This window comes from Pinus tabuliformis, chromosome 8, assembly GCF_031772625.1.
Source record: "Pinus tabuliformis cultivar Carrire ecotype Pingquan chromosome 8, CPIR1, whole genome shotgun sequence".
Classification (NCBI taxonomy): Eukaryota; Viridiplantae; Streptophyta; class Pinopsida; order Pinales; family Pinaceae; genus Pinus; species Pinus tabuliformis.
In genome coordinates, this window is record NC_142294.1 from 909,115,680 (window position 1) to 909,140,207 (window position 24,528).

The following is a 24,528-nucleotide window of genomic DNA, read 5'->3' on the forward strand; positions in this document are numbered from 1 at the left end:
CCTGGAAGCACTCCAAATCTTCAGCAATTGATGGCCCTATGCTGTCCTTGAAATCCCAACAAATCCCTGGCTCCACAACCAGCTCCTCCAAAAGCAGCGTATTCCCTTTCCTGCATCCCACTTGCTGTCCAGCTCCATGAATTCACTTGGCAAGCTCCCTGGCTAGATCAGAAATGATGCAAAACATCTCCTTGGTCTGGCACTTGAAGTCCACTGAAGCTAGGGTGAGATTCTTGTTCGAAAATCTCGTGTGCTCAACAACACATGCAGACTTGGCTCTCTGCTGAAGCGTGCTAGTGAAGGATGAATTTTCAAATGATCAAAGATGCCCAAAAATGAGTACCCCCTCCTATTTTTTCATTGAGCCTCCAATTTCCCATGAGGGACCCATCCATCGATTTTCCCTCTCTCTTTCCCTCCAAGAGTGCATACTACCAAAAGGGAAGCGTATTCCTTTTTTGGGGTGGCCCCCACCATCCACTAGCCATTCAATTTCCTCCCTTTCTCCTATGTTGGGCCCTTACTATAGCTCAAAACTTCAAGTGGGATCCCACAACCCACTTTTCCTAAGTAGTAATCCAAAATTTGACAAAATTGATATTTCCCTTAGCAATATTGCTAAGTGGGAATATCACAGTCCTCCCCGCCAAAATGTTGCTTGTCCCCAAGCAACTACAATGCTGGATGCTGAAGAATCTGCTCACCCTCCCAAGTGGCATCCTCCTCAGGTAGGTTCTTCCACCTGATCAGAAACTCCCTGATGACTCTGCTCCTCAACCTCCTCTCCTTGCTGTCCAAGATGGCCTCAAGCTCTAAAACCAAGTGCCCATCATCATCCAATGGAGGTAGCTCTGGGACTGTTGTCACCTGTTGGCCTAATACCTTCTTGAGGCACAACACATGGAAGACATTGTGCACTCGGCTTCCCGACGGAAGCTCTAACTCGTAGGCCACCTCACTGACCCTCCTGGTGACTCGGTAAGGCCCATAAAACCATGGTTGTAGCTTCTCGGCCCCCTTTTGCTTCAGCGTGGACTACCTGTAGGGCTGGAGGCGCAAAAAGACTAGGTCCCCCACCTCAAAGTGTCTCTCAACCCTGTGCCTGTTTGCATACATCTTCTGCTGGTTTTGTGCTGTCTGTAAGTTATCCTTGAGAGCCTTGAGAATGTTTTGGCTCTCCTGGATCCAATCTTTGGCCCTTGGGGCCTGACTGTCTCCAAAAACAATGTCAGCAAAAGATAAAGCATCATAACCATATAAAGCGCGGAAAGGTGACATACCGATGGACATGTGATAGGTAGTATTGTAGCAATACTCCCCCAAGTGTAGCCATCTCGCCCATGCTTGTTGCTGCCCTGTCACATAGTTCCGCAAGTAACCCTCCAGCCATTTGTTGATGATCTCAGTCTGCCCATCAGTCTGGGGGTGGTAGTTGGTGTTGGGTGTAAGATTTGTGCCCACTAGCCTAAAGAGATCCTGCCAGAAGTCCCCCGTGAAGGGGTTGTCCTTGTCACTCACTATGGTGTTGGGAAGACCATGCAATCGGAAAACCTTCCTGAAGAACAATTTTGCAACCTGAGAAGCAGAGCACCTGGTAGGAATAGCGAAGAAATGGGCATATTTCGTCAATCTGTCCACCACCACATAGATGTAGTCACGACCCTGCACCATGGGAAGGCTTGTGATGAAGTCCATCGAGATGCTCTCCCATTTCCCCTCCGGAATAGGGAGTGGCTACAATAACCCTACCGGATGAGTCAACTCCCCCTTGTTCCTCTGGCAAGCCTCACACTCCTGTACATGCCTCAACACGTCCCCCTTGAGGCCCTTCCACAAGAAGCACTCTCTAATTGTCTTGTAAGTCTTCAGGAACCCCTAGTGTCCTGACAATGGCGAATCATGGGCGCATGGAGGATTTTCTCCCTCAACTGTGAACCAGGAATCAAATAGATGTGCCCCTTGTAATAAATAACATCTGCCATCACGCGGTAGCGCTCATCCCCATAGGTGCCCTCCAAGATCTCACACGCCTGACAATCCTTGGAGTACTCCACCAGTAGTTGTGCTTTCCAATCATGGAAAATGCTCATGAGGGAAAGTGTCACAGGCCTCCTAGATAGGGCATCTGCCACCACATTATGCTTGCCCTTGATGTACTCTATGTCAAAATCATAGACTTGGATCTTGTTGACCCACTTTTGATGTCTATCGTTGAGGTCCTTCGGCCCTAGAAAATGGTGAACACTATTGTGATTAGTGTTCCCTCTAAACCTGTTGCCCACCAAGTATTGTCGAAATTTGGCCAAGGCATGCATAATGGCCAACATCTCCTTGTCATAAATCAAGTACAATCTCTCTTGTAGAAGGAGCTTCTGACTCTCAAAAGCAAGGGGGTGTCCACCTTGCGACAATACTTCTTCCACGCCTTCACCAGATGCATCGCACTCTATTGTGAATCACTGGGTGAAATCGGGAAGTGCCAATACCAGGCAACTGCTCATCACCTCTTTGAAGTGCTCAAATGTCGTCTATGCCCTATCTGTCTATGCGAAGGCCCCCTTCTTGGTCAAATGGGTGAAGGGAGCTACCAACTATGAGAAGCCCTTCACAAACTTCCTGTAATAAGTGCATATGCCCACAAAACCCCTCAACTCAGTCACATTTTGGGGCACTGGCCAATCTCGGATGGCTCGAATCTTCTCCTCATGCACCCTTACGCCATCCTCCCCAATGATGTGCCCCAAATAGAGCATCTTTGTTAACCCAAACTCACACTTGGACAACTTAGCATAGAACTGTTGCCCCTCCAAGATCTTGAGCACCTCCTCTATATGCTGCAAGTGCTCCTCCCATGTCCTGCTATAGATCAATATGTCATCGAAGAAAACAAGGACACAACGCCTCAGTTGCCCCCAAAACACATGGTTCATGCAAGGCTGGAATGTGGCTAGCACATTGGTTAGCCCAAAGGGCATCACCAAGAACTCAAAATGCCCATAATGGCAGTGAAATGTTGTCTTGGGGACGTCCTGCTCATGCACCCTGATCTGGTGGTACCCCAAATGCAGGTCTATCTTAGAGAAGTACTTAGCTCCTCTAAGCTCATCCATCAACTCATCGATTCAGGGAATGGGGTACCAGTTCTTCAGCATCTTCTTATTAAGGGCTCGGTAATCAATGCACATCCTCAGCATGCCATCTTTCTTCTTCACTAGGACAACTGATGAAGCGAAAGGGCTAGAACTAGTCCTAACTCCTGATATGTCCTAACACCAACAAGTCATGGATGGACCTCTCGATCTCATCTCGATAAGCCTTGGGATGTCGGTAGGGGGTCATAATCACTCGCTGTACTCCTAGTTCGAGCTCAATCATGTGCTCAAACCCCATGTCAGGTGGCCGCCCTGGTGGAATATCTCCAAATACTGCTGGGTACCTGTCTAGAATAGCCTGCACACCCAGGTGTGGTGGTTGGGGCTTACCCCTTGCATTAGATACCCTCACCTCCACTGCCCACTCTATATCACCATGTCTCAAGTCAGCCTCCATCCTATGCGCTGGCACTATCTGTGGAGGGTATGAGTGCATCCCTCTTAGTAAGTGATCCAGATTTAAACAGGAACCCAACAAATTACAGAGATAACCATAAACACAGAGATGCAGCGGAAATAATACTTCATTTCATTAATGTAAAATACTGAAATATGCTTACAGAACCCAACAAATTACAGAGATAACCATAAACACAGAGATGCAGCGGAAATAATACTTCATTTCATTAATGTAAAATACTGAAATATGCTTACAAACAGCAATGGAAATAAATGAGCTAGGGCGATGGTAGCTTATCTCTGAGAAGAGATGTGGTTGCTACATGCCTCTGAACTGTGTTACAATGAGGCTCGAAGGCTTATTTATTGTTGAGAAACAATGGAAAACCCTAAACATCCAAAAACCTAACCCTAGAAGATGAAACACCAAACTGTGGGCCCCATTTGGGTAAATTGGTACATCAACTTCTTCGGGTCGTAACTTTGGCATACGATATCCGTTTGACGCGTACAATATCTCGTTAGAAAGATCTATCTGAGAACTACAACTTTGGGAAGAGAAACATTAGTCCATGGACCCATATTACTCTCAGTTTTCCCAAAAAACGTTGTTTAGGGCCTCAAAATGGCTCTAGAAGTTCAGGACCCGAAAAACTGCTAAAAATAGTAAATTGTGCTACAATTAAGGAAACTGAAAAGCTAAAAGGAACAATGGTGGGGGTCCAAGTGGACTTGGTGGGTGGCCACCAATATCCACCTAGGTCATTCCTCCCCCCTTAGGAAGCAATGGTCTCCATTGGGTTGAGTTCCTCCATGAGATGAGGAAACTTCTGCTGAACTTGGTCCCTGGTGAGCCACTTGCCTTGGTGAAGTAGTTGGCCTGCTTTGACAACTCGATACAGTTGGATATTTTGCTGGCGAGTGTGCTTGATTTGTGTGTCCATGATTCGATCAGTGGTCGCTTGTTCCATGCAATCTGGATTTAACTCTGTCAGTGTGAGCTGCTCTGCAATGTCGGATGTGTCTAGTAATGGTGGAAAGTATGGCCGAAGGCAGTCCACATTGAACACTGGGTGCAGGCTAAGGAATGGGGGAATGCTGAGCTCAAATGCATTGTCTCCCACAACCTTGGTGATGGTGTAAGGACCATATCGGAGTGGTTTGAGTTTCCGATAGGCTCTAGTAAGGCATTCATTTTGCAAATGCAACCAGACTTTGTCGCCAACCTGAAACTTGTGTGGCACCCGATGTTGATCATGTCGCTACTTGTACTTGGCATTTGATTTCTCCAGAATATCATGGACCTACTGGCGAATATGTTGGATGTGCTCAATGAAGCTGTTTGCCTTATCTATTTCGGACTAGACATGAGCCAAATCTGCGTGAGTAGCTGCAAATGGCATGGCCACATAAATGGGACATAGTGGCTGGAATCCAAGCCCACCTGAAAAGGGTTGTGGCCATTCGAGCTGTGGAGAGCCCAGTTGTAGTTGTGCTAAATGTAGGGGAGGCTCTCGTCCCATGTGCGTGAATGCTTTGAGTTGTACATGCGCAAAATGTGTACAATCATCCTGTTGACAACCTCTGTTTGGCCATCAGTTTGAGGATGGAAGGCTGTGGACTTAGTGAGTTTGGTGTCCAACATCGACTAGAGACTGGACCAAAATGTGCTGAGGAACCTGTTCTCCCGATCTGAGATGATAGACTGTGGGATCCCAAAGTGTACCCACACTCGTTTAAAGAAGAGTTTAGCAGTGGTTTCTGCTATAATATTCTTCTTGCAGGCCGCCATAATGGCCATCTTTGAGACCCTGCCGACGACCACAAAAAACACAATCGTTTCCATGCTTAGTGGAAGGAAGGCCTGACATGTAATCCATGGAGATGGATTCCCAAGGTCGACTAGGGGTAGGTAGCGGGGTATAGAGGCCTTGCTTTTTGATGGTCGGTTTAGCAATGGCGCAGGCAGTGCATGATCTGATGTACTTCCCGACATCCTGTCACAGATTTGGCAAATAGAAATACTTCTGTAGTACTACCATCATTTTCTCGACCCCGAAATGCCCAACAGCCTGACTGTAGTGTGATTTCCAAATCATCTTGGCACGCTCACTTGAAGGAACACAAAGGTGACCCCGGTGGCATAACAGGGCATCCTGGAGGTGAAAATCTGGAGCGTGCCGACCCTCCAAGAGTGTCGGTATGTGTGGCCGAATTCTGGGTTGCTTTTGTAGAGAAGTGGCCAATCAGAAGTCTCGTGCCCACAAGAGTTGAGCACGGTGGTTAACGCCATGATTAGTGGTCAACTGAGGCAATCTGCAACATTATTGGTGCTGCCCTTCTTATACTTGATATTCAAATGGAACTGTTGCAGGTATGTGGACCACTTCTAATGGCGATCATTTTGCAATTTCCCTTGGGTCTGTATGAACTGGAGGGGTCGGTGGTCTGTGTGGATGACTATTTCCTTCCCCAAAATGTAATGTTTCCATTGTTAGCAGGCTTGCACAATGGAATACATTTCTTTGTCATAAGTGGAATACTTTTGGACTGTGTCTGAAAGTGTCTCATTGTGATATGCCATTGGATACCTGTGTTGATTAAGGACTGCCCCAATAGCATAGTCAAAGGCATCTGTCTTGACCTCAAATGGTTGTTGCAAGTTTCGCAATGCGAGCATTGGTGTCGAGCAGAGGCGATCTTTCAACTTTGTGAATGCCTTCTGTTGAGATTCAGACCAAAAGAACTTTGCTTTCGCTCCTCCTTTGGTGACTTGACTTAAGGGCCAAGTGATATGAGAAAATCCAAACACGAACCTGCAGTAGAAGTTGGCAAGACCTAGAAAGTTGCGGAGCTTTGTTAGAGTGGTTGGAGAGGGCCAATCCCGAATGACTTGGATCTTGGCTGGATCCATATGCACCCCCTGTTCATCAATAATGTATCCCAGATACTAAACTTGGATCATGCCAAAAGTGCACTTCTCCAAATTGGCACATAGCTTGTGTTGCCGTAGTGTTTGGAGAACTTGTCGGATGTGGTGGAGATGCTCTTCCCATCTCTGGTTGAAGATCAGGATGTCATCCAAGTATACCACTACAAATGAGTTGGTGAATGGCCGCAAGATGTCATCCATTAGCCTCATGAAGGTTGCAGGATCATTCGTCAATTCGAAAGGCATAACCAACCATTCGAAAGGCCCTCCTTGGCTTTGAAGGCAGTCTTCCACATATCGGAGGGTTCGATTGGTACCTGGTGATATCCTGACTTCAAATCGATCTCGCTGAAATATTTTGCCCCCTTTAGTTGGTCCAGGAGGTCATCAATCCATGGGATCGGGTACCTATTACGGACAGTGATCTTGTACAGCACCCGATAGTCAATACAGAGTCTCCAAGTCCCATCCTTATTCTGTACCAACGCGATCGGGCTCCCACAGGGCGATGAACTCGAATGGATGTGACCTTTCTGCAACAGCTCTTGAATCTACCTCTTGATTTCATCTTTCTCCAGAACGGAGCGCTGATAGATTGGTCCATTGGGCAGCGGCGCACCTGGGGTCAGATCGATGGAGTGCTTGACCTAACAGTGCAGAGGAACGCTTGCTGGGGTGGTGAAGATGTCCTCGTACTCCTCCACAACCTTGTCCATTTGTAGTTGTCATGCGGAGGGGCCATGTCTAGAGGTCGTGGCCACCGTCTTCTTATTTCCTTGAGGGCGTATCATCAGGAAAACAAATTTCCTAGTTTTGGAAATGAGCTTACTACATTGTTTTGTAGTAACCAAAGAGACGGCGGTAAGCGGTGCTACCTCCAGTATCCTGTACAACTTATTTCCCAAAGTGATAATAATAGCACGTGGCCTTGATTCATACACAGCATGTCGCTTCCACAAGTATGGTTGTCCTAATAATACATCACAAACTTCAAGCGGAGCAATGTCACACAATACCTCATCCGTGAAGGGCTTGATGTTGTATGGAAGGCGACACTGCTGGCTCACGCAAAGATCTCGTCCTTGGTGAAACCACCCGATGGTGTACAGTTGTGGATGTGCTGTGGTCGGTAAGCCCAGCCGCTTCACGACCTCTGTCGAAATGAGGTTCTTATGGCTCCCGCTGTCGACAATGAACTGTAGCGGGGATCCCTTTACCCACATCTGGGAGTGGAAGAGACGCTCCTCCTCCTCTGGATATTCGGGTTCCTCCCTCTGGATCTTTGTGGTGGCAACGGTGGCATTGGGCTCCACATCAATAATCTGCTTCCCTTTGTCATTCCCCTTGTCGAGTTCTGACTCAGAGTCGGAACATGCATTTGATTTTGAAACCTTTAGCTTAGCCACCAGTGACTGCTTGGCCCGACACTGACTTATGTTGTGAGTGGACCTCTTATGGAACTCACACCATTTTCCCGTGTCCTTTTTCGGCTTCGCGGCGTTGTTCTTTGCTTGCAGCTTTAGTGGGTTGTCTTGGGCTGCCCTGCCTTGGCTTTGTCCTTTGTTCTGCGGTTTTGGGAGCACCTTTCCCTTACTTCGGATTCGCAGATCCAAAGTCTTGCTTCTTCTGTTTAAACTTTTTCTCGACCTTGACGACATATTGGTATGTTGTGCCGAGCAAGGAGATGTTCAAGAATTTTATTTCTTTTTGGATGTACTTGTGCAGGCAGCCGCGGTATTTGAGTATCAAATGCTGTTCCGAATCCTTAATACCCAACTTTGTGCGAAGGGTATGGAAAAGATTGGTAAACTTTGGAACGTCTTGGTCCCTTCCCTGTCGTAGCATGGTCCACTTTATGTATTGATCCTCATAGCTTCCGACAGGGTAGTACTGCTGCTTGATGGCATCCCAGAATGAATTCCAGGTGGGTGCGGCTAAAAATAGTGAGCTGGTACTTTCATCCTTCTTCTCGCAGTAGGTTTCCCACCAGTCCTTGACGTGGGGGGCTGCTTTGAGAAGAGCGAAAAAAAAAATTTCCCGACTTGAAATTTCATGAACAGAAAAATAACCCTCTAGCAGATTTAACCATTTATCTACGACATCTGTGTCTATCTGACCCTTAAATATGGAGATTTCAAAATTAACTTGTACCTTAAAGGGCATGGCGTTTCCAGAGTAGGTGCTGGAAGCCGATGCGTCGCCTCTGCGTAGCGGCTAAAGGATCTAGGCAAAGTTGTCCATCATCACGTTCCTTTGTCGCTCGAGGGCTTCTTTGAGCAAGATTTTGATAGGATCTCCTGCCCCCTTGTCTTTCTTCTCATCCGCCATGGGAGGTCATTGGGATATGCGAGGCTGGTCTTGCAAAGGTTCGACCAGTTCAAGCCCTAACTCCTTATATCCCGACCTCGTTGGGGACATGCAAAGAAAAACAGAGAAAAAGCAGACCGCTCTGATACCACTGATCCAGATTTAAACTGGAATGCAACAAATTACAGAGATAACCATAAACACAGAGATGTAGCGAAAATAATACTTCATTTCATTAATGTAAAATACTCAAATATGCTTACAAACAACAATGGAAATAAATCAGTTAGGGCGATGGTAGCTTATCTCTGAGAAGAGTTGTGGCGGCTACATGGCTCTGAATTGTGTTACAATGAGGCTCGAAGGCCTATTTATTGTTGAGAAACAATGGAAAGCCCTAAACATCCAAAAACCTAACCCTAGAAGATGAAATGCCAAACTGTGGGCCCCGTTTGGGTAAATTGGTACATCAACTTCCCGGGGTCATAACTTTGGCATACGATCTCCGTTTGACACGTACAATATCTCGTTAGAAAGATCTATCCGAGAACTACAATTTTGGGAGGACCGATGTTGCTCCTAGTTTTCCCAAAAAACGTTGTTTAGGGCCTCAAAACGGCTCCAAAAGTTCATGACTCGAAAAACTGCTAAAAATAGTAAATTGTGCTACAATTAAGGAAACTGAAAAGCTAAAAGGAACATTGGTGGGGGTCCAAGTGGACTTGGTGGGTGGCCACCAATATCCACCTGGATCAGTAAGACCATCTTCCCATCAGGTCCCATGAACTCCATCTCTAGCTTTTGCGAATCAGTGGTAACACTCCCAAGTGAGTACAATCACTGCACACCAAGTACTACGTTGGTGTCAGGCACATGAACCACAAAAAAGTGGTGTGTCATGGAGTAGTTCCCCATCACTACTGTCATCCCAGGAACATATCTGGTGCACTACATGGTTTGGTCTCTCTGTACCAACATCGAGAACCCCTCAGATGACTCTATTTGTATGCCCCTCCTCTCCACCATCTAGGCATCTACAAAATTATGGGTAGCCCCACTGTCCACAAGTACTAAAACATGTTGCCCCTGCACCATGCTCTTGATCCTCAAAGTGAGGTACTTCAACACTCCCCGAAGTGAAGTAATGACTCCAATTTCTGGCAAGAAAGGTGCTCCCCCTTGTGGGGGTGGTGTTGGTGCACTCCTGCCTCCTCCTCCTGCCATAGGCAGACCATCATCTCCAACATCTATCTCCTACTCCACATCATCCTCCAGCCCATTATTGAAAAAACCTCTATGATGTGGGCCTTGCCTTTTGGTACATCGATGCCCCAGTGCCCACAAATCCTGGAAAGTGAAGCACAAATTCCTTGGGCGAGGTCCCTCCTAGCCTCATCATCCAATTGTCCATGCCCTTGGGTGTCTCTTTGTGGTGGGGCCCTAGTGTCTCTCCCCCTCTGCTGAAACTTGGGTCTGGGGTATCTGCGTCCTAGTCCTGGGTAGAGCATCTTGCAAATCTCGAGCTCTACCAACCATGTCCTATAAAGTGGTGGGCCTGTTGGACCTCACCAAGCCCCTCAACAGTTCTACTAACCCCTCCAAAAGCATAAAGACCCTCCTCGCCTTTGATAAGTCTAACATCATCACGGACAATCTCAGGAACTCGGAGATATAAGCCTTATCACTCCCAGTCTACATGAGTCGTGTCAACTCTCCAAAGTTCTCCGGATCTCTCCTCTCAAAATGCTCCAATATCTTCTAGGTGAAATCATCATAGGTCGTAACTCCCACATATCCCATAGTGGTCAACCCATGGAACCACCAATCATGGGCTTGCCCCCTCTAAGTGCAGTGTGACAATTTTGATTTCCTCCACCTTTGTCGTCTGGTTGAGTTGGAAGTAAACATCTAGCTTCTCAACCCATGCCCTAACTGAGCTCTTGGGTGAGCCATCAAAACTTGGGAGGAATAATCTCCCCATCATGCATTGTAGGTCAGTGCCATGTGTGTAGCCTCTGTCACTCTGCCCCCTGCTCCTATTGTTGCCCTTAAGATGGCAACAGTCCTTGAAGGTGATGGCCTCTCTGAAATCAGGCCCATAGGATTGATACTCCACAAAATAGTCCCCCATGGGCATCTCCTCTTGCCCTTGCGGCCCTCTAGCACCGGATGCTAGAAATATGGGGATGGTTGACCTGGGTGGTGTACTAGAAACAAGAGGTACATTGGGTGTATTCGTTGCATGGTGGTGCGAAGTACCTGAGCCTTCACCCAAATGAATTTCTCCCTGAATCCCCTTGCCCATGTTGTTGCTGCAGTTTTGTTGCCTCAATTCATTAATGCCCTTAGACAAATCATTGATGGCCTTCAGAAGATGTTGGGAAAACTCCTCTTCCCCATTATCCCCCATGTCTGGCCTCTCAACCTTCGGTTCAACGGTTACTGGATCAGGAGTGATTTGTAGCTGCCTTTCTCTGCTTCTATACATATGCCTCTTGTAAGTGACATTATGCTTATCCTCTGGTGTCATAGACTAAAGCTGCTCCCACATGCTGGGCCAAGAGTATGACTTCGAGTACCACTTTAATATCCCTAGGGAGAATTATTTAGTGATAAACAAAGCATATATAGCAAAACATCCACAAAATTTCCACACAAATTAAACACCATGAAACAAGCCAAAAACTGCGTTGAACTGAGCCATTTTATTATGAATGAATGGGGTACAATAGTAGCTTGGAAACTATGCGCCTGGGATTGCCCAAGGCAAGCTAGCAAAGCCCAAGTGATGAAATCAGCTGCCCCCACAGTAGTTCTGTGTTGGTCCCTTAGGAAACTTAACTGTTGGTTGTAAATAATGGATGATTTGACCCTCCTTCGGTGCTCAAAAAATTCCGGGAAATTAACCCTTATCTCTCCACCAATAACCCACCAAAACCCATAAAGGGTTTGGCCAAATACTGACCTCCAAAATTCGGCTCAATTTCCACACATTCCTCCAGCTGCTGGGTATTTTGACCCACCTGAAACTATCACTATAGATGGTCACCAAAATGGTGGCAACATTCAGCAATTTCCCTTCCAAAATTACCCCACAAGCTCTAGCCCTCAATTGCTCTCTCTTCGAGCTCCCACGTGTGGCACGAAGGTACCATTGCGCAGGCCCATGCAGTGCCAAGTGGTGATTGCGTTGGCACAACAGTCTCTCATGAAATGGGGCCCTTGAAGCACTCCAAATCTTCAACAATTGATGGCCCTAGGCTATCCCTGAAAGCCCAACAAATCCACAACTCCACAACTAGCTCCTCCAAAAGAAACGTATTCCCTTTCCTGCATCCCACCTGCTCTCCAGATCCACGAATTCACTTGGCAAGCTCCATGGTTAGATCATAAATGATGCAAAACACCTCCTTGGGCTGAGACTCGAAGTCCACTGAAGGTAGAGTGAAATTCTTGCTCGACTCGTGTCCTAAACAACACATGCAAACTTGGCTCTTCGCTCAAGCGTGCTAGTCAGGGATGAATGTTCAAATGATCAAAGATGCCCAAAAATGAGTGCCCCCTCCTATTTTGTCATTGAGCCTCCAATTTCCCCATGTGGGACCCATCCATCGATTTTCCATCTCTCTTTCCCTCCAAGAATGCGTACTACTAAAAGGGAAGCATATTCCTTTTCTGGGTTAGCCCCCACCATCCACTAACCATTCAATTTCCTCCCTTTCTCCTATGTTGGGCCCTTAATTTAGCTCAAAACTTCAAGTGGGGTCCTCAAACCCACTTTTCCTAAGTAGTAATCCAAAATTTGACAAAATTGATATTTCCCTTAGCAATATTGCTATGTGGGAATATCACAAGTGCTCCCAGAATTCGGCCCCTGGTTAAAGATGGGTTCAACCCTCACCCAAAGAACTTAACCTCTACCCATAATTCGTCCTACTCATCCCTAGAAAAGCTAGCAACTCAACCTCGAAGGTGTATTGTCCCAAATGGAACAATTTGGGGTTTTCTCAAAATTTTAACTCATAAATACTTCAGATAAATTTTCCATTCATAAATAGAAGATTGCCATGTAGAATAGAACAAGACAATGCATGCAAATCAATCATACAATGAGCAGAAATAATCTCATCTTTTATTATAATGTATACACTGGGGTACTACATGCTAGAATAACAAAAAAAGTTGAGATAACTGAGATAGAACTGGCCTCAAGGATCTGCTCCAATGCTGCATGGGCCCTCCACCGAAACTAAACCAAACTGCCATTGCTAAGCTCTCCTGTGAGTTCTGGATGAACTCACCAAGGGGAGATGGGTACTCGCCCAATCTCACTAAATCACACGAGGGCTTCCATCCTGGGGCTACCAATGGAGTAGAGAACCGTGTTCTCAATCTCTCATATAAGAAACAATATCAAAATCCAAGATGTCCTCCAACGGTCTCCTCCTCCTCTTTTATAGATTTGATGGACTCCTCTAGAACCTTCTAGTTTATTATTATTTTAATCATGGAATACTTTTCCCTCTTTTATTTCAATTAAAATATTATTTTAATGCAGGAAAAGGGTAAATTGGCCACCATGTCTCCTCGGTGCACTGAAACTCATATCTAACCATCCCATCCTGTAGATCTTCCCATTCTGGTTCCAACGAGCTATTACACTGAGGTGTTCCACCAATTTATCTCCTCGGAATGCCACCTCGAGCATAATTAATTAAGTTATGCCCAATAATAATGTTGATTTCTGGAAGTTGTCGGAATGCGACAGAACAAAAGGAAAATTGTGCAGAAGATGGAATGCGCCAAGCGAATGCCATCAAATCCCATAAAAACTCCGCAAAACTCCATCAGAACCCGTGATGACATAAACCTGCTCCACTAACCTGGCCATCTTCTGCCCTGGAAATCCACCATGGTTGCATTATGAAGAAGGATAAAAAATGGGGCCATGACAGAAGGAAATAATTTTGGACCCCAATTATTTCCAAAGGAATCCAACCCTATTCTCAAGGAAAATCTCGGCGTTCTCTTCAAACTCAGCCCCAAGTATTTAAGCAGAAATTCGACCCTCTAAATGGTACTTGGCCTCTTCAAAAATTGGGTAGCTTGGCCCTGGATGGTTAAATGAACTCAGACCCTCTAGATTGGTTTGCAATTTGGCCCCACAACTTGGCTTTCCAAGGGAATTCAGCCCCTTGGCAAATGGGTTTCTTCCTACTACCAAGATTTGGATCCCAAACACCAACAAGAAGATTAACACACTTTGGCAAAGGGGAATCCAACTAGGGTGACAAGAAAATTCACCGAAATTGGAGACTAGCTAGGGCGAAAATTAAATTCATTGAAACTGGGTTGAGAATCTCCTTGGAAATTCTTTATTGAACTTGTTGTCGCCTTGCTTGCACACCTAGATTAGTGTGGGAAAAATCATCAACCTCACAAGGTGTGACTTGGTGGCAACGTAAGAGAAAGGAATGTCACCTATTCCCAAATCTCTCTGTTAAAGCTCTCTCTTAGTTTAAGCTAAAGGGGGTGGTCCCTAAGTGAAGGTTAAATGAAAATGTGAGATGTAAGTTTTTAGGATACTAAGGTTAGTGGGACTACTTTAAGATATGAACAAGCTTGTGAGTATATAGGCAATATAAATATGTATATTCAATGATAATCAATGCAACTTTCAAGAGATAAAAAATGTAAACCGGTGCCTTGTAAATAATTACTCAAATGAAATAATAAATACTTTTTCAAGTAGATATTCAAAGTAAAATGATAAGTAGTCTTGCAAAATAGAACAATGTTAGATGAAGCATAAGTTGACAAAAATGATGAAGCATGTACCCAAATAAATTATGAAACAGTTCACCTAGCTGAGTAAAAAAGGGATGGATTAGTGGACAAATCAAAGACTGCCCAAGAAAAAAATGTAAAGTGCTTGCACATAAAATGAGTTGCTCAAAAATAGATTGCAAATCTTGTAACTTAAGCAACAATAAGTTGAACAATGCAAGAGCTCAAGTAATGAAATAGCAAACTTGATTAGTCTAAATTAGCAAATGAAAGGAAATGTGAGCATTGTGTTGAGTCTAAAGATTAACCACATGTGAATTGGATTAGCAAATCAAATATGTATGCATGGAAATTAAGTGTTAAAGTTAGGAACTAGTCTATGCAAATCAATCCACCCAATAGAACCCTTCTAAATGAGGAGGTGGGATACCATGGGAGAATTTCCCAAGCTCCCTCAAGCCAAAAAGATGATTTTATTAGAGTTGTGTTACAATGAGGAGAAGCCTCTCAAAGGCTGCCAAATGAATGAAGGAGAAACTTTACAAAGGTGTGACTTATAAGAGCTAAATCTCCTCCTTAGACAAGGTAAAACTTGGCAACCACAATTACAAATGAAACTTCTTCAAATCTGAAAATACAATGGACTGTTCTTGCAGCAACAAATCAGCCTCAAAGAGTGGAAAATTGCGCTTGGACAAGGGAGGATGAGCCCTTTAAAGCCCACAATCTAGTCAAGAGTGATGCTCCCCTCAAGTGCAATTCGGCCTTGCAGAAAATTGGTGTTTTAAATGCCCACGACCTTCTTAAAATTCAGTCCCAAACATGTGCAAAGGGTCTTGCAAACAACTTGTTAGATGTCTCAAGCACTTGCTCCTCAAAATTTTCCACAAAGGAAATTAGCAAACACTTCAAACAAGGGCTGCAAGACAAGTCAAATATTAGGCGAAAATCAACAAAATGAAATGTACATGTACAATCTAATTCACAAGGGCTAAGCTAAAGAGTGTAAGTAAACTCTCCTCTTTGCTTAGCCATCATCAAGCTTTTTAAATAACAAATTTGAAACAATGAAGCACAAGATTTAAGAAAAAATGATTTAAATTTGAAAATAACTTGACTTGAAGACAAGCTATGGCTAGCACCCCTGCAAAATCACTTGTAAGATTAGATTATGAGGCTCAAAGAACAAATGAGAGTTCCTTCAAGAGCATATCAAGAGTGGGTTGGTCTCTCCAAAGATTTCCCCTCACACTTGGTCTTTGATCCAACTCAAGATTTCCTTTCTACAAAAGTCAAACACAAGATTAGTTCCACATATAAGTTCAAAAAAATGCATTGAAAAGGAGGCCTAGAGATTTATGTGAAATCTACTAGGACTATTTAAATCTAGAGCACAATTTATAAATCATGTATTGATGCAAGATAGCTCTACATCAAAACATCTCCCAAAGTATATGGAAGCATAAAATAATTAGCACATATAGAGAAAAAATAAACATAAGATCATACTGTGCTCCAAGGAAGGACTCCTCATGAATGAAACCCCAAAGTGTTTATTAATATTTGAAAGTGTACAAAGCAACAACGCTTCTACAAGCACAATAGCTAGTATCAAGAATACATAATGAGAGCCCAATGGGTCTCTTTATACAAATTTGAGAGAAAATCCCAATGAGAAAACCATGTGACAAGTGGAGTTGGAGAAGATCCCAAGGCAAAATCGAATTCTTGAGTGGAGGAGCCAAGTGTACCCTCATGCAATTCAAATTCTCTAGCTGACCCAATGCATTCCTTGGAGGCTTCGATGCATTCCTTGAGGAGGGACATGTGTAAGTGGGAGTGGAGTGGTAGGAGACCACTCTCCACTCATATCTCAATGATCTCCAAGTCCAAAGCCCACCAAAGAGTGACTCATCCATGAAACTCGAGCTATCTCCCTCAAAAAATGCAATTTTCCCAGCAGAACTCGTGGTCTCCTCCAAGAAATTCAATTTCCCTTGATTTGTGGCTTAAGTGGAGTCCACATCATTTTCTAACTTGATTTTGACTTTTAGATTAATTTCCACCCCATTTCCACATCATTTTCAGCATGTGTGGATATTTATTTTTCTCCATTTATTTAATTTTTGGGCTAATTTATTGCCACATTTTCCACTAAACTTAGGAAAAGTGGGTTTTTAGGGCTTAGACCTTATTTTTTATAGCTCAAAGTGTGTCTTAGTAGAAATTTGAGGGTGAGAGGTGTAATTTTGAGCATATATACCCCACTTTTTACATTTTACAATCATAATTATTAAAATTTACGTCCAACAGGAAATTAAAAAAATTAAAAAATTGACCCCTAAACTTAATCAAATTCCACGAAATTTAACGAGTGATCGAGTATAGTAATATATAACAACTCTAGACACTAGGACTCACGCAAGGCCTCACCATCAAGCCACACTCTGACTTTGGGATTATGCTTGGAGGAAAAAACTCAATTAATTATTAAGTGCCTAAAAGTACCTAATAATTAACCAAGTAAATAAAACCTCCCAGAGTAAACTCATTTGATGAAAAAGTCTCAATTTAACTAGGCCTGTTACATGACTCAATTCATCACACTAACTTCACTTTACATCATTTCCATTGGGCTTGCAGAATCTGAGTACAACACAAAAGAAGAAGAGAAGAAGAAGTTAGAGTTAAAAAACTTTGATGATATATGAACTCTAATGGACATGAAGCCTCTGACATATCTTCGGGCATGGAGTCTTCAAAAATTTTAGGTACAACTTTCAGTGGTCAATATCCAGCTCCACATGGGGATGTGTGCTAGATAGGAAGTGATAGCATGCAAGGACTTGGAATCTATAGCCACAAACAAAAGACATATATCAGCAGTGTCCGTTCAAAGTATCATCATATAATATCAAATACAAACATGAAGAAATTTTATTCTAAGAGAATAAAATAAAACTACTTCTAAATAACAAAATTAACAAAGATCAAAGTTAGAAATACAATATAGAGATGCCCCATGGCATTAGATACTCTCTTTGTAGAATAGTTTGAGCATTTGGACGTTGACAGATAGCTCAAGTGTTTCTCTGTCCAATGTGCTCAGATGGAAGGAATTTTTTCCAACTGCTTCTCTGATGATATATGGCCCAAGCCACAAACTATCAAGCTTACTATGGTTGCCCGACTTTTCATTCCTATGGTCCCACAAAAAACCACATCATAGTTAGAAAAATTCCTACTTCTAGATGATTTTTCAAAATTCTTTTAACCTTTGGTTGATTTTGCAACTATGCTCAAAGGCTCTCCTCTTGGTTTCATCCAATTCTACAATTTGATTAATCCTATTCTGCACAACATCTTTCTCATATGTAAAGCTTTGTAGAACTTGGTAAATTGGGAACCTTAAGTGCTCAGGAAGGGTAACATCCAAACCATAAACTAACTCAAAGGGACTTTTTCCAGGTGAACTCTTCTTTGTGATCCTATCATCCCAAAGCACATACTTAATCTTGTTGTCCCAAGCTCGTTTGTTATCCCCTACTATTTTCTTGATGATGGTGATCAAATTTTTATTTCTATATCCAGCTAAACCATTACCCTGAGCATAGTAGTTAGATGAATGGGATAAGACAATATCATACTTAAAGCAAAAAGATGAGAATTCAGAAGAGCTAAAAGCCATGGCATTTCTAGTCGTGATCTTGGCTGGGACACCAAAACCAGTGATAATTTTGTCTTCGAGAAAATCCATCACTACTTTGTCTGTGGTGTGTTTCTTAGGGATGGCTTCTACCCATTTGGTAAAATAATTGGTGGTAGTTACAATCTATGAGTAGCCATTGCTTGAATTTTCACTGGACTTCCTTATAAAATCCAACCACCAATGTTGAAAGGGAGCTTCCACAACCACTAACAATATAAACTTTGAAATGGGAACTATAAACTCAAAACGAGAACTCTGGCCAAGAAACCTCGAAAAAACATCAAAAACAATGCTAAAAACGAAAAGTGTGGCTACTGGAACGATGGTTTTTTTTTAGGGTCAATTTTAAACATGTTTTAAAAATGGCAGTGAAAACGTAATTTTCGTGCAAAAAACAGCTTGAAAACGAAAAAGTGATGACACTGGAACGATGATTTTTTTTTAGGGTCAATCTTCAACATTTTTAAAAAACACTAGTAAAACCGAATTTTTATGTGCCAAACAAAGTTGTTTATGAGGAAAAAACACACTAATGTTTTTGGTAGAATAACATTTTTCTTTCCTAGGTATAAATTCAACATGTTCTCAACCATAACATGCTAGATACAAAATAAATTGAAATTTTTTCAACCATAAAATTAAAAAACTGTGACATTATGAACAAATTACATCACTAAATGAATTCAAAAGTCATTATTTGTATATTGAATGAAACATACATTATATCTCTCATTTAATGTTGCATTGTAGATATTCTAAACGATAAAAATGATCATAATTAAGACATAATCCAACAACATAAAAATGACTCATAACTTCTCATTTAACACCATATGGAAATAAAAAATTTTATTTCAAGTCTGTCGCAGCCCCACCCTAGCGGCCCGCCCACCCGCCCGCAGGGTGGTTGGGCGATTCCCGGAATCGCCCAACCACCCCCCGGACAAGCGGGCGGGCCGCCGGGGTGGCACGAGGTGGGCTGCGACAGCCCCACCCCGCGCCACCCTAACAGCCGGGCCACCCGCCTGCGGGGTGGTCGGGCGATTCCGGGAATCGCACAACCACCCCGCGGGCGAGCGGGCGGACCACCGCGGTGGGGCTACGGCAACCCACCCCGCGCCACCCTGGCAGCCCACCCGCCTGCCCACAGGGTGGTTGGGCGATTCCAGGAATCACCCAACCACCCCGCGGGCGGGCGGGCGGGCCTCCGGTGTAATGCCTTGCGGTTGGCAGACAACTAGGTGCGCCCTCCATCCACTATGCGAAGCGACTAAGGCATGAAACGGAGCATGGAGCGACCAAGGACGAAGTGTATATTACATAGGCGAGTTGGCGTTCCATGATTTATAAGGCGAGTTGGGGAGCTTGTCGTGCAAGCCGACCGAGGAGCGTAAGGCAAACAAGAAGATGAATTGAGGGGCGTTCCCGTGCCATAGGCGGGCTGACCTACAAAGGCATGTATTGTTTGATGAACGCGCGGTTGGGAGGAGTAAATGGAGGGTTTGCCAAGGGCTCGACCTCCACACATAACAAGTGTATACATATGCGAGGGAGGGATGCATTTGAACATCACAAGTTCGACCTTCGATCATCAAAATAGAAGTACGAAGAGGTGGAAAGACCGCAGCAAAGGCATAGGTCATGCGCCCACTCGCCTGGCGGTATACATAGGTTCTTGCATGATGTTAGAAGCGGTTGAGGGCACAGGTGGATGGCATTCTAGGCGCCTGCCCTCCAAACGAATTGAACGAGTTTGGGTTGTGTTTTGGGCAAGGGTCGTGCACGGGCGCACCCGCCCATCTTGGCAAAGGAAACTCGTGTTGTTGTATATTGTTGTTGGGTTGTGGTGAGACCATCGTGCGGTCTTGCATGGGTGGGTGCCTGACTCGGGTGTAAGGCCGATTGAGTATAACTCCCGATCACTTGTAAAAATATTCTCTCATATAATAAAAGATTTACTTGCATATGAATGTGTTCATGCTGCTGTTCTATATTGTTATGGTATTAATGGATTCCGCACATTAATATGTTATTCATGTATAATGATGAATGTTAAGGCATAGTTCGTAAAGTAAGCTAACAATGGAAGATGTTAATTACTTAGGCAGTGCCTCACCCGGCCAATTTAACGAAAAAACAATTGGGGGCGTGACAGGTGGCATCAGAGCAGGTTCACAGGTAGTGAAGCCGTTGCTTGATGAATGCAGAGAACAGACATGTATGCAGGAAAAAGTTATGGAGAAATCATGGATTAACAGTCTGGGTTTCATGGACTTGATGGTTCATGGCAAGACCATTCAAGCTCTGGTGGACATAGGGGCCACTCATAACTTCATGACGACACGGTTGGCAAAATAGGTTGTGTTAGAGCCTAGATTTGTCTCAGGCTGAAAAGACAAGGTTCTAGGTCCACATCAAACCACGCTCAGCCTCGTAGCTAGCCCTACGAGGACAGGAGAGGGCTCTCTCCGGGTCAATCTCGGCAAAAGGTAATCGATGAGGCTCGAGATGACTAAATTTGCAATTGATCTTAGGCTAGGTATGAAGTACAAGGAGTTTGAGGTTGATTTTTGAGGTTTTTGTTGAATCAAAGGAAAAGGCAATTTTGGGTGCGGGGATGAGACACAGTTTTTGCAGAGGTCTACTTGGGGCAAGGTAGGCGATTGTCTTGATGCTTTTAAAGAGAATGAATGGGTAGATCTGACTGGTGAGAAGCTAAGGAGAGCAAGAAGCTTTCAAGGATTCTCCTTAAACAGACGAAAACATGGAAAATCAAACAAATTTAAAGGCAGAGCATAACAATCTATGGATTCTACCTTAACACTTCATTTGTTCAATTGCAGAAGACGAGAGAAGGAAAATGATACATATAACAACTTACAATTACTGAAAGAAGCACACCAAGGATCCCAAACAGTGCTGCAAAACCCTGGTCTTTCCTTTGCCAAAAATGCAGAAATGAATGTACAATAGAGTGTCAAGCTTTTCCCAAGAGTCCAACCATGAAAATGACTTAGAAATTACATTACATAGGCAAGCCAACCTCTTCCCTTGCCTCTAGGGGTCGAGCTTATCATTCTAGGAGCTGTTTCAACCAATTCTAAACAAGGCACTACAATCTACGCAGTCAAAACAACTTGCCTCTATAAGGTAGGAAACTGATTCATTCATTAAATTTTCACTCTTTGGTGAATGAATCTTCTAGAACAAGTAACTAAGTGTCAAAATTACATCATGTTCAATCAATTACATCAAGAGAAGTCAAAAATTACATCACAAATCAAAACTAGTCAAACTGGCCGAATTTCTGAGCTGAAAGATGAAAAATTGGGCAAAAAATCTATATGTGTCGCGCTACTTTGCTACTGATTTTGAGGTACTTGCTGAAGTCCAAATTGAGCTCACGTTGGCTTGTTGGAAAGCCCTGCCTGTCTACTTTCCAACCCATGTGGAATTTTCCAATTTGGTGTCCATTTGCCCCTCCAAAAGTGCATTCTCCCAAGACTGCTTCTTGTGTGTCAAAATAGGGCCAGTGAGGTCATTTTTTGCATGTTTTTTGACCTTTTGGGGACCCAAACCTTGCTCAAATTTCTTGTTCAAGTACCAAAATTCATGATTTTTCATGACAAATCCAAAATTGCAAGCCATTTGTCATTTGGAGCTCCCAATCCTAAGTGTCGCGCACCTTATAGAGAAAAAAACTGTTTTTAAAGCCAAAAAATTCAAAATTGACAAAATTTTCTCCAAATTCCTTGAAATTTGGGCTGAAGGTGCCTCATCAAGTGCCATGCTCAGCCAAAGAAGCTTCGGCCAAGATTCGGAGCCGATCTTGCCTTTTACGCCGTTCCAGTGTCCTCCTGATGCATGCAGTTTCAGTTGTAAAGTTACTGCCTGTCCGCCTTCATGGTGTTTCAAAGTCTGTTTGGCTTTCAATGAGATGGAGAATGAGAGTTTGGCACAATTGCCAAATGTGGGAGGGACTATTGGGATAGATTCAGTTAAGGAAATATGGGATGGTTTGGGAGTTTTATGTATAGGGTTAGGGTTTGAGAATTTGGGAAAAGGAATTTGGGAGAAGGAATTAATGAGCTTAGGGGGATAGGGAAACTTAGGGAATGATGAAAACAAGGGACCAATGGGATTGGGGAGTGATGGAGGAATGATAGACTTAGCAGCAAAATAGTTAATCAAACCCTAGGCAGCAATCTTTGTTTGGAAACTTTGAAGAAGTAGGGTTTGTAGTTTGTACATTCACCATGCAATAAACACCATCTCAATCTTTGATAAAAAACTATGAGAGAAGCTCATCCTACTTGCATCAAGACAAATCCATGCATTTTGGGCGATTTGGAGCAAATTTGTGAAGTTGTTGATGGCTCAGCACATTGGGCAACTGGCACGGCGCACATGGAAGGCGCGGCGCATATAGCCTCATTTCTCAGTGCAAAAATACACTGGTGTGGCGCATAGGGAAGGCGCGGCACATATAGCCTCATTTCTCAGTGCAAAAATACACTGGCGCGGCGCACAGGGAAGGCGCGGCGCATATAGCCCTGTGCGTAGCACCTTTTTGCAGGAGACTTTTGGAGGCCTTCCCGGTGTCGAAATCGGGCGCAGGATAGCTCATTGGAAAGGTCTTTGAGTCTACCTTTCCAACCCAATAATAATTTTTCAATTTGGAGTTCATTTACCCTGTCAAAAATCAAATCTCCCAAGACTGGTCAAAATGTGCCAAATGAGGCTGCCCAAAGGCAGAGTGCTGTTACAGTCAACTTTTGAATGCCTTCCTCAACTCAAAATTGAGCTCATGATAGCTCATTGGAAAGATCGTTCTATCTAGTTATCATTTGACTCATCAAGCAAGTCATTTGGCCAACCAAGCTAGGAGAAAACTTGATTTTCTCAAGGTCACTTCAGAGGTGCATCAATTCTCCCAAGGCGATTGTATTTTTGACATTTCTCTAAAACCATAACACCTGTGTAAAAAGTGAAAGAGGTTTTTCTTTCTTGGGCTGTTGTGGACAAAAATCTCTCTCAGTTTTCCCAAATTCATCTTTGATTGCTCAGAAACATCATTTGAGTGAAACCTATCCCGATGTGTGGAACAAGGGAATTGTCGAAATGAAGCGAAATGAAGGAGATAGGGAGCTTCTAAATTCTTGAGGAAATTTTGGGAAGTAGGGAGGGATGTTAGGAAGCAGGGGAAAGTGGAATTTCAGAAATTGAGTGAGGGTAAGGGGTTCAAAAGAGCAAAACACAGGCCTAACCTAGAAAATTGCCAGGTTGTAGCAAGAAACTAGGGTTTGTTCGAAAATGAGAAATTTGGGGGATCTCAGTGATGGGAAGTGTTTAAGAAGGTACATGAAGGATAGGGGAAGGTGTATGAACATCTGGATACAAGTTTTGCTAATGATTTGACTATTCAAGAGAAATTGCCTTCAAAACCCTAGGAGAGGGAAATGAACCTTGCCTAGGCGCAACTGAAGCATGAACAAGGTGTAAAATGACCCAATGGAACCTGACATGATGATGACAACCCTCTGAATGATGGTAGACTCAGCTGAATAGTGACATAGACTGACATTTGGACAACTTTGAAAGGAGTAAAAGCAAACCCTAGACCTAATGCCTAGTGTCCAAATTTTGCTTGAAGACTCACTGAAATGACAAAATTTGACCTTGACACTCTGAGACCACTTTGAAAGAGCATATTTTATCACTAGAGGAAGGCTGGAAAGACTGACACTAACATTGGCTCCAATGGGGATGGTAGCTCCTTGGAGGTGCCAAGAACGACAGATCTTTGGGAGAGCAGACGGTGCCTTCATCCATTGGGCAATGGAGTCAAAACTCAAGATAAAATGCATGACTGAAAACCGACACAAACTAACTTAACAACAAGACTGAAAACTGACTCACAAATGACTCATGACTCAACTAAAAACTGACGCGATACTTAAACACAACCGACAAACTGGAAATGATGCTCAAGGTGGAGCTTATTCATCAAAACCTACTCTAAAAGTTTCATTCATCACCTGATCAAGTGAAATGAAACAAACAATGCAACCAAGTAAGTATCATGTCTGCTGTTTGAATTCTCCGCAAGTACTCGCTTATGAACAACAAGAGAGAACTACTGAAAGGCAACTCCCATGACAACTTGGAAACAGATCCGTTGAATGATATGAATTCTCTATCCGCCTCCAAAAACACTGCATAAGGATCGTGAAATTCAAGCA